This window comes from Arvicanthis niloticus, chromosome 17 (assembly GCF_011762505.2).
Source record: "Arvicanthis niloticus isolate mArvNil1 chromosome 17, mArvNil1.pat.X, whole genome shotgun sequence".
Taxonomy (NCBI): Eukaryota; Metazoa; Chordata; class Mammalia; order Rodentia; family Muridae; genus Arvicanthis; species Arvicanthis niloticus.
The window spans coordinates 32,846,174-32,857,916 of record NC_047674.1 but is presented as its reverse complement, the minus strand read 5'-3'; the positions used below and the strand labels follow the sequence as shown (position 1 = coordinate 32,857,916).

The 11,743-nt window shown below is 44.9% G+C and overlaps 1 pseudogene; it reads right to left on the bottom strand.

The window, feature by feature from the left end:
• Window positions 1-9,100: 9,100 nt before the first annotated feature.
• Window positions 9,101-9,589, bottom strand: LOC117722613 (small ribosomal subunit protein uS9 pseudogene; annotated as a pseudogene).
• Window positions 9,590-11,743: the final 2,154 nt, after the last annotated feature.

Sequence of the window (11,743 nt, the reverse complement as noted above, 5' to 3'; positions counted from 1 at the left end):
GCCTTCACTGCCCTGTGACACATTCCAGGTGAAGGACATTATCCCTGAATCAGAGGACACTTGCTGGATTACAGTCCTCAAGCCTCAGGCAGTAGACCCACCTGTAGGTGGGAAAAGCCCAAAGCAGGAAGACACATTCCTGACCATAAAAAAATACAAGTCATCTAGGTGGGGCTGTGACTGGAGGAAGTGAGAAATATTTAACCTGATAGTTGGTAATGACATGGTAAGACTACATTTTTGAGAAGAATGAGTGTGCAGAGTGATTTTCACACATGACTCTAATCATTTAGGGTGAGTACCTCTGAAATGTTCCACCATTTTTATGTTGTATATCCTTGACAACCCCTCACCCCCCTTCCCACTCCCCTGGTTTGTGGTTTTTCCCTTTAAAACCCTCCTCAGACTGGCTGGCGGGGTCGAATTCTACTCCTGCGCAAGTGTGTAGTTAGACCGATGGCTGCCAGCTTTCTTCACTAATAAACCTCTGCTGATTGCATCCAGGTATGGTTTATTGTGGTTTTTGGGTGGTCGTGATTTCCTGAGACTTGAGGAAGGGTCTCCCGAGTTTGGGGGTCTTCAAGACAGCACAGAGGAGCCAGGTGTTGTGAACCAAAATCTGTCAAGTCACAGAAAGTTGTAGGGAGGCATGGCTTTACTAAGGTTGTAGGGTCTGGCCTAAAGGTGTATGCTGTGTTCTAATACTTCCCTAAATGCCCAAGATGGCTGTAAGTATCGAAGCCACCAGCCAGGGAAACAGGACAGGGGTGTCAGGTAGAACAATGTCAAGAAGCAACTGTTCAACGAGGACCATATAGTGGGTGGCCAGGCAGATAGGTAGGGCTCACATTTCTAGGTGTGTTTATCTGGATGGAGAAGCCAGCTGTTGGGGCAGGACTTGCTCAAGTGAGGAGGCTGTTACAAAAGAAAGGTGGATTGTTGAGGCCTAAGCTGGAGTCCCTGTTCGGGTGCCAAAAATGTTGAGGACCGCAGTGGCCCACGTTCGGATGGCCAAAAATGTTGAGGCCTAGGCTGGCCCACTTTGGGCAGCCAAAAATGTTGCGGGCCTCTCCACTCCACGCTTGGTGGCCACTGTATCCCTGCCCAAGCTGCCACTCCGGTCCGAGGGTCAGGGTTCAGCAAGAGAGAGAGTGAGGATGGACTCGAAGAATGGAGACCAGACAGAGCGTGTTTCAATCCCGTTTTTCTTCAGTCTCTCTTCCTAGTCCAAGTCCCAAGTCTTGAGTTCCTAGTTCCTAGTTGTACTCAATCTGTTCTCTTCTGAGTGTCTAATGTCTACTCCTACTCCTAGTGTCTGAATCTCTGTTACTCCAAATTGTTCTCTTAAGTTGTACTCTCTAAAGTGTCTGATTCTCCCTTCTCTCTTCTGTCTGCCTCTCGCCTTTATATGTCTCACTTCTAAGCCATGCCTTTTGATCATGCCTTTAAGTCATGTCCTTAGGTCTTGTCTCTAAATCTGATCTCTAAGTCACACATTTAAATCACACACCTTTAATCTCACACACCTTTAATCTCACACACCCAAGGAAAGTCCTGGGTATCTAAAGCAAGATGTTATCAGAGTATGATCATCTGTTGTAGGCTATTGTAATCCAAGTCTCATGTCAGGGTATATGGCTCAAGATGGCTGCAAAGCTGATAGCCGCTTTCTGCTAAAAGTCGGCTCCCAACAGTGGACGAAGTGTGGGAGTTTGGCCTAACTATCTTTTCTAGTTTCTGTATCCTGAAGCATTGGCATGTAGTCTTGATGCTAGCCTTGTCCCTCTGTCTTAGGTTTTCTATTCCTGTGATGAAACATCATGACCAAGAAACAAGTTTAAGAGGAAAGGGTTTATTCAGCTTACACCTCTATATTACTGTTCATTACCAAAGGAAGTTGGGACAGGAACTCAAGCAGGACTGGAACCTGGAGGCAGGAGCTGATGCAGAAGTCATGGAGGAGTTATGCTTGCTAGCTTGCTCCCCGTGGTTTGCTCAGATTGCTTTCTTATAGAATCCAGGACAACAGCCCAGGAATGGCAGCAACCACAATGAGCTGGGCCCTCCACCACTGATCGATCACTAATTGACAAAATGCTTTATAGCTGGATCTCTTGGAGGCATTTCCTCAACCTAGGCGGCTTTTCTCTCAGAAGATACTTGCGATCAGTTGACACATAAACCCAGCCAGTACAAGCTTTGAAAAGACATTTCTTCTAGGGTTAATCATTTCCTAAAGCCAGTGGGAAGTCACTTGAAAGCAAGCCTTTCATACCCAAATACTGACCCATTCCCAGCCCCCATCTGCCTTCCTTACCGGGTTGCTCTCAGTGGGACAGCAAGTCTCCCCTAATCACCTAGGGCCAAGTTCCACAGCCTTTGCCTTCCCCACAGGGCACTCTCAGTAGGATATTGTATCTTCCCTAAGTGCCTGGGGCCAGAGACCATTCTGAGTCAATACCCTGTGAGCGAGGAGGCTGGTGGTGTTCTGCTTTCTGCCCTTGTTTCCTGATCCTTCTTTCATAGTTTAACCTCCCATCTCATTCACAGTGAGGTGGTTTGAATGGGTTTTCCTCCTCCACTGCTCCCCACACCCATGGACTCATCATGTGTTTGGGTGCTTGGTCCACAGGGATTGGCACTGTTAGCAGGTGTGGCCTTGTTGGAGGAGGTGTGTTGCTGTGGGGGTGGGCTTTGAGGTCTCTTATGGTTAAGCTCTGCCCAGTGTGGAATTCCAGTCTCCTGGCTGCCTTCTGATCAAGATGTTTAACTCTTCACTCCTCAAGCACCATGTCTGCCCGCATGCTGCCATGCTCCCCACTTGATGATAATGGACTAAACTTCTGAACCTGTAAGCCGGCCCCAATTAAATGTTGTCCTTTATAAGAGTTGCCTTGGTCATGGTGTCTGTTTACAGCAGTAAAACCCTAACTAAGACACTCAGGAACTACCCACTTGGTTGAGATAGCCTTGCACTGGGTTCTGGGGCTTGCTGATCCTTTAGGCTGGATGGCTAGCAAGCTCCAGGGGTCCACCTGTGTCCAGTTCCCTAGCACTGGGGTTACTTGCACATAGCACCACACTTGCCCTTCTAGGTGGGTGCTTGAGATTGAACTCAGGTCCTCCTGCTTGTGCAATCATTGAACCAGTAGGCTGAGCCGTGTCTCCAGTTCCATGGACCATCGTTCTCTGGTGGACAAAAAGCCCTCTGAGAGCAGCCGTTCTACCTTATGTTCTGTGCTTGTAACCAGCATACGGTTTCTTCATAAATAAACTGTTTGCAAGGTACACACTGAAAGAGAATTTTGAAATAGGCCCAAACTAATAAAAAATAACAGGGCCCTGTGATTCCATTCCTTTTCCCTAACCTAAATAGTTAAAAGTGCCTGCCGGCAGGTTTGGGCCCAGTTAACAAAGGACTGTTAAAACATCCCAGAAACTGACTGGCCAAGAGAGGAACTACACCCTGCCCCATGGACTGGTATAGCCTGCTGATGTTCAAAAAAATAAAACAACCAATCATGTGCACCTGTGAGAAAGTTCCCCCTTTTCTCCACCTCACCCATATATAAAGCCTAGACCCCTGAGCCGAGGGGTCAGTCCTTCTAGCCCCTATGTGAGATATGGAAATATGGACTGGCCCAGAACTCTGATTAAACCCCTTCATGTGCTTGCATCAAGTCGGTCTCTCGTGTGTTTTTGGGTGTGTGCCATCCTGAGACTTGAGTGGGGTTCCCTGGGGTCCCATTCTGGGGAGTCTTAGACCTTTCAATATCTGTTATCTTAATACTTAGGGTGACCACGGCGGGATCTGGAGTTTTCTGAAGTCCTGGCTCAAAAAAGTTCAAATAAACTCTCTTGTTGGTGGGACTGAATAGTTCTTTGAAATGAATAAAAATGCCCCTTTCCATTTTCAATTACGGCAAAACAAAACAAAAACAAACAAACCATCAAGACAAAACAAATTATGTGTCAGGTTTCCAAAAAACATAGCTCTGTCTCCAGTGTTTACTTCCATTTTCCAATCTGGAAGGGGCTGAGCATGTATTACCCTTGCTCCATTGTGGGGTACCCAGCACAACAAGGAGGGAAGCCCAGAGCCCTGCAGCCTCCCAGAGGAGGCAGGGAACCACGTGTGGGATGCATGCCCACACTGAAGGCTCCATTCATCTCAGCTATGCCAACTAGGGTAGAGAGGCTCCCTCAGAAGAAAAACTGATCAAGCACAGAGTCTTGGGAACAGATTGACACCTGGTTGTAGGATCTATAAAACAAGGTGAGGTCTTAATAAAGGAGAGGGAGGCAGATCAAGTTCCAAGATGAATGGACTGTTCTCTCAGTGAACTCACTTCTCTTCTTACTCCCCGAGCTCTGGAAAGCTCTGTAATTTAAAAAAGTCAATATATGTGGGACCTTGAATAATTGATCGATGCTTAACACCCTGTCAGTAAGGTGTCGGGTAATATTTAATTTCCTGTCCAAGGCATCATGCAAATAGCTCTGCAGACTGTTAATATGTACCAGGTCTCTTGATAAACAGTGTGGTTCTTTTTAATTAGTAAATAATTACAGAGACTGTAAACAAGGAGCTGATTACCTACTTTCACAACCATATTAACTTTCTCTATGCTGCAGGGTTGAGATGGCCTAGACTTGTGTAGGGACAGAGTTGCATGTCACAGCTAGTCCTTAGAACACCAGGGTTCTGTGATAGCAGGGTACCCTAAAACACAGGGAGGACATTTCTTATGGGACCAAAGTAGTCAATTATTGGTAAAAAAAGCAAGTAGTGGGTTAAGAACCCTGAGGAGGAGGCTATCAGTCTGCTGCTGGGGACCATGGTAGACATGGCTGGTGGAAAGGGCTGCTCTTAAGCCCCATTTTAACAGTGTTGTTCATTTGCAACTTTTCCCTCCAGGGTCTGCATTTCTGACAGAGTGAGGGTTGGTTTATGAAAGAGTCTTTTGACTTTTCCCAAGCAGACATAAACAGATGTCTCTTCATTCCAGATAGAACCTCAATGACAGACCAAAGAAATGAGTCCACCCAAGCCTAGCTGAATAAGTCAGTGAGTTTACTGGGGTTACTTACAAAGGCAGCTGCATCACGAACAGTCCTACCCTAGGCTGGGCAAGGCCCTACAGAGCTATATTCCCAGAGCTTCCTCTAGAACTTGTAGGGAGCTCATCCATCCTTGTGTCTCTTCTCTTGTTCACAGTACAGTTGCTGCTAGTGCTTATATTATTTGGGGCCCAGGTCTTTTGCATTTGTAAGTGTCAGACTCCCTCCTCTAACCAGTGTGCGAGTTACATATTTCCTTGAAAGTTTTATCTATTTTCTGACTTTTAAAGGGCCCCCTTCTAGGATGGGATTGGTTAATTGGGAAGAAATTACTGTACAATCAAAGGCAAAAACCCGAGTTACTACAATGGCTGGTGGATCTCTAAAGCCCAGTTCTGTGCCGAAACCTCACTTTACAGTAGTTAGTTTCTCTCTTATTAAACTAAACTATATGCGGGCTGGGGAATGAAGCCCAGCTTGCAGAAGTCTAGCCTCATATGCAGGAAGCACTGAGTTTTATGCCTCCAGCACCTTACAAACCCTGGTGTGCTGACACAGGTCTTAAATATTAGTGGAGGCAGACGTTCAAAGTTATCTTTAGGTATGTATCAAGTTCAAGACCCACTCTGGCCACATCCAACTGTTCTTTAAAAAGTTAAACTAATGGACATCTGTCATACAGTAGCCATTTGATGTCAATTTTTATCCCAATTAGCGAGGGCCTCTGCTCTTTTCTTATTCTTTTTATTTACTTCCTTAAATGAGGCATAAGGAAGGCACTTACGGTAGGTACCACATGCTTATAATGCCAGCATTCAGGAAGCTGAGATAGGTGATTCATGAGTTTAAGTCTAGACTCAGATTTCATCGCTGGACTTTGTCTCAAAAAATTAATCTCATTTTTTTTTCTCTGAGTGGGAAAGCAATGTCACTGAATTATAAAAGAGAGAGGAACACTGTTTTAAGGATGGCTGATCCAGGTGCTCTGTCTTTAGTTCAATCTCAAGAGATACCCTAACTGGTATTGGGGACAGTGGCCAGAGGGTGAAGACCAGGTGGTGATCTCTATGCTGAGCTGTGACATTATGGAGAGATCTGGCCCCAGTGCCTGCAGGGGGACATGACATTACATAGTCATCTTGTACTAGAACATCCTGTGGGCTCTGACCAAGACACCATGGTATTTTATAAGGTCCTGGGAAGGCTCCAGGTGGTGAGATGGAAGGCAGGACAGAGACAGAGAGACAGACAAGCATGAGGACAGGGAGAGTTCCTCTCCCTAGGACTCTGATGTGTCCAGGGCCTACTACCAGTCAGCAGCCCTGAGTCCTGGGGCCTAGACAATACTTAGGAAAGGCCCATATCCTAGGTGTGTAAGATTGCAGGAGGGCAGGCAGGGAAGGGAGGGGACTGAGCGGCCCAGAGACAATGGTTTTCAAGTTGTCTAGCAGGGTGAATGCAGCAGAGAGTATGTTATTTTTTTTCTCCTCACTTCTGTGACAAAATACTTCACAAAAGCAAGTTAAGCAAGAAAACATTTACTGTTGTGGCTCATGGTTTGTTGGTATTTCCATCATGGCAGGGAAGGTGTGATGGCTGGAGGGTAGCCAGGTGGAAGGAGGGTAGCACCTGCAAACTGGAGCCAGAGGTAAAGATAAAGTGTTGCAGTTCTACTGACTGCCCCCTTTTGATGCAGTCTGGGACCGCAGTACCAACCTCATTCAGGGTCTACCTGCCTCAATTAAGCCTCTTTAGAAACATCCTCATATACATGCCCCAAGATTTGCCTTCTAGGTCATTGTAAATCTTACCAATCTGACAACTACATTAAGCATTACAGAGGGAAATCCTTCACTCCAAACGAACTTGTGAGCTATCATTACAGAACAGACCCATCCCACGAGCTCAGGAGGTTCAGGATCATAGATACTTGTTACCCACCTGAAACCCTGGTGTGCACCTCACATGGTGTCATTGTTTCTCAGGGAGTCTCTTTGCCACCTAGCCATTGAAAGTATAGACCCGTGGCCCTGGATGAGGGTGTTGCACCAAAGCTATTGCCTGTGACAAAGAGCTGCAATTTGGTTGCTCTTGTGTGCCTATCTGGCCAAGAGCTGCAGGAGGCATCACTGTGGTCCCACTATTTCATAAGGATTGTTTCATAAATAAATGTCAAGACTCACAGGACTGAGCATATGATGTTTCAAACGTTTGTTTCATCTAATGTGCCTTGTTTAATGGCTGTGAGAAAAAAGACATATCTGGTCTGCAAGAAAAGATGTTTGGGTGAGTTTATATCTCTGCCAATTCAGCCATGATAATGATCTGCAGAACATGATGAACTTGGCAGGACAGTAGCTAGGCAGAAGGAGGGTAGTAAACACACACACACACACACACACACACACACACACACACACACCCTGTTGGGTAAAGCCCTCAGGAGAGGAAACTGGTTATAAAGCACAGCTGCTTCAAGTAAAAGTTGTAGCGCTTCTGAGGACGGGTCATGAGCCTCCTTAAGGCCGGGACAGTCCCTCACATTTGTTGCTGCCTCAGTTATCCTCTAGCTTTTCAGGTTCTTGTGAGAATGAATGGGGAGTTACATAGCCTCTCATCTAACTGTGGTGTCTGAATGAATGAGAGTGTCCCCATGGGCTCAGATGTTCGAACACTTAGTTTCCAGTTGGTGGCGCTGTTTGGGTATATTTAGGAGGTGTGACCTTGATGGCGGAAGTGTGTTACTGGAAGTGAGCTTTGTGGTTTAAAAAGCCGCATGCCTTTCCCAGTTCACTCTTTCTGCTTCTTGATTGGCTAAGATGAGCTCTCGGCTTTGTTGCTCCAATCACATGCCTGCCTGCTGCCGGGCTTCGACACTGTGGTGATGCTGGACTCTTATCTGGAATCATAAGTCCAAATAAACCTTTTCTTCTATAAGTTGCCTTGGTCACGGTGTTTAGCACAGCAAAGATGAAACCCAATATGTAAAAAGGATCTTTTCTAAAAGAAACAAGGAAGGATGTTCATCAACAGCAGCCCCTCAAATAAACACAACCAAATACCAGCATTATTCTTACTGCTACCACAACTAGCATCTCAAACATCACTGTCACCATTACCACCGCAATCCATTTTATGACCACCACTATCACCATGAATATGACTGCCATCATCATTTTGACCACACATACCGTATCTCCACCATTACCATTGTCACAAAACCCATCACCACCATGATCACTACCATTACACGCTTATCAACAGGACAAACAGCAAAGTCATAAAACAACCACAACCCTCACCATTACTACTATTATATACTACTGCATTCTGCCCGTGTCTGGAGATGCTGAGTGAGTGTGAAGTCCGAAGAAATTTACTAATTTAATTGGCAGAGAAAATGTCAAGTCAGGATAACAATTCAGGCTATTCATGGTCGTGCTTATCGCTCTGATCCAGGTCTACAGTGTGTGTGTGTGTGTGTGTGTGTGTGTGTGTGTGTGTGTGTGTGAGAGAGAGAGAGAGAGAGAGAGAGAGAGAGAGAGAGAGAGGTAGATAGAGGAACAAAATGAAAGAAGTACAGTTACTTGCAAGTTTTTGAAGGCCTAACTTTAAACTTGCTTTGCACACTTTTCAATGTGATGTTTGACAATGAAAGGAGTTCAAAAGCCGCTGGAATCATTAAATAAAAACCTTAAGAACTCTTGGAAAAGCTGCCTTGGGGGCGAGACCCCACCCCGAAATGACTTCACTTTTTTTTTTTAATCCTAGGATGTTTATTTATTTATTATTATTATTATTATTATTATTATTATTATTATTATTATTATTATTATTATTTCTTTTTTTGGTTTTTCGAGACAGGGTTTCTCTGTGTAGCCATGGCTGTCCTGGAACTCACTCTGTAGACCAGGCTGGCCTCGAACTCAGAAATCCGCCTGCCTCTGCCTCCCAAGTGCTGGGATTAAAGGCGTGCGCCACCACTGCCCGGCTCCTAGGTTGTTTATTACAAAGGTAAACCCTGATCCTTGAGATGAGCTTATCGGTAGGATTTCTGGTATCGGGCACAGGCACCAGGAACTCCAAATATTTTGGATTCGCAGAGACAACGGTCAGCTGCAAGCAGGGTCCGATCGCATTGGATGAGTCCGTCTCTGATTTCCTTTTTAGAGGCTTCATCCACATATTTTTGGTAATAAGCCACCAGGGCTTTTGAAATGGACGGTCAGACAGCATAAATTTGGGCCACATGACCATCACCCTTCACACGGACCCGGACATCCACACCAGCAAACCGCTCCTTGCCCAGAAGCAAAATAGGCTCCAGTAACTTGTACTGCAGCGTGCACGGCTCGATCATCTCAAGGGAACGTCCGTTCACCTTGATGAGCCCGTTTCCTCCTTTGCACAGAGCCACAGCTGTGGCTGTCTTCTTGCATCCAAAGACCTGTACGGACTGCAGCGGACCCTTGGACAGCATAACTATAAGTACGAACATGAGCTCCTCACCGTACGGAGCTACCACAGGAAAAGGGAAGTTGGGGGCCACCCCGGCTGATTTTCCAGGGTATACGATGGCTTCAGTTTTTGAAAATGCAAATTCAAAAAAATGCAAATTCATTTGTAAGACGGGAACCTAAACTGAGAACAACTCTGAAGGGTCCTTACTCAAAACACTGCAATGAAATTTACCCTGGAAATAGAGCACAAAGTGCTGGCACTGTGGTCCAGTGGGGTTAAGCTCCAGCCTATTCTGGCAAAAGAACTAAGCTGTGTAGTTCCCCTGGTATTGATTTTTCTAGGAATGAAACATGTAGGAAAGATGGATTCTGGAGAGTGGTGGAAAGGTTCTAGAGACTTACTGAGGTCATGTACTGTGTGGCGGGGTCAGAGCTGTAAGAGGGCTTTTGAAGGGGAAGCTGTGCGGGGGAAGCCTAAGTTTCAATGGAAAGCCCAAGACCTTGGAGATGCCAGGACCATGGGGCATTTGTTGAGCATTATTTGCAGGCATGGGATAGAGCCAGCCTAAGACCGAGGGTATGTGTGTTAAGGGTGGCAGAGATGGACAAGCGGGGCTATCCCAGGCATATGGAATTCAAGTGATTTTATAACCAGCCACATGCATATAAGTTATCCACTGAACCATCTTCCTGGCCCATATTTCTATATTTGAGGGCACTAAGTATTCAGTATTTTGTGCCAGCAGCCCTAGAAAACTAAAACCAGAACATAGTGCTCCTCAACTTTTTCTTTTTCAACATTTTTCATTTTTCACAGTCCATTGTGGTTCCTGGACACCATATACATTTTGGAATCAGTTCTTCAAAAAGGGGCATTTGATCACTTTGGAGGTTATTGTCATTTTCACCATATTAAATCTTCTGTTCTGTGAACTGATATTTTCCCCATCCAATCAAGTCTTTATTTTCTTTAAGAAATAAATTATCTTTAAATGTGAATATTCTTGTTTAACTTATTCCTAGGTATTTGGAAAAGATATTATAAATGGGATCACCTTCTTAATTTTCTTTTAGATTTTCTCTTGCTGCCATATAGAAGCATAACTGAGTTTTCTATATTGATTTTGTACTTTATAGCATTTTGGAATTTGTTGATTAGGACCAACTGTTGATATGGATTCTTGGAAAGTTTAAAAAACATAAGATGATGTCATTATATGAATGAAGACAGATACATTTATTCATTTCCAAATGAAAGACAGGTGTCTTTTAGTGATTTACTTACTTACTTGCTTACTTACTTATTGCCTTAGAGTTTCAATTGCTGTGAACAGACTCTATGACCAAGGCAACTCTTATAAAAGACAACATTTAATTGGGGCTGGCTTATAGGTTCAGAGGTTCAGCCTACTGTCATCATGGAGGGATGCATGACAGTATCCAGGCAGGCATGGTGCAGGAGAAGGAGCTAAGAGTTCTACATCTGGATCTGTAAGTGAAGACCCCCAAACTTAGGAGACCCTTCCTCAAGTCAACAAATCACGACCACCCAAAAATCACAAGAAACCATACCTGGATGCAATCAGCAGAGGTTTATTGGGGAGAGTTGGCTAGTCAACGGTCAAAACTGCTCATCCACGAAGGAACAGAATTTTGACAAAAGGCCAGCAAGCTGAGGGGGTTTTTTATAGCATGGGGTGGGGAAAGGAAGGAATTTTCACGCGGTTACACATGATTGGTTGCATTTTCGCATGGTTACACATGATTGGTTGTTTTACAAATTTTGAACATAACACTGGGAAGACCAAGGGGGGAGGGGTAACCAAGAACAGTGGAACATTTCAGAGGAACCCAGCGCAAATGATCCAGAGTCATGTGAAAATCACTCTGCACACTCATTCCTCTCAAGAATGTAGCTTTACCACGTCACTGTGCCCCATCCTGTCATTTACTAACTATTTCAGATTAACTATTTTTCTTCCCTGAGGCTGAGGAATGTTAATCCAGCAAGTGTCCTCTGATTCAGGGATAATGTCCTCCAACCGGAATGTGTCCCGGGGCAGTGAAAATCTTACATTCAGTTCCACTTTCTGGAACTTACATTCTTTTGCTCAGGTCTAGGTTAAAGAAAAAGCCCATATCTCTATCTCTATCTCTATCTCTATCTCTATCTCTATCTCTATCTCTATCTCTATCTCTATCTCTATCTCTATCTCTATCTC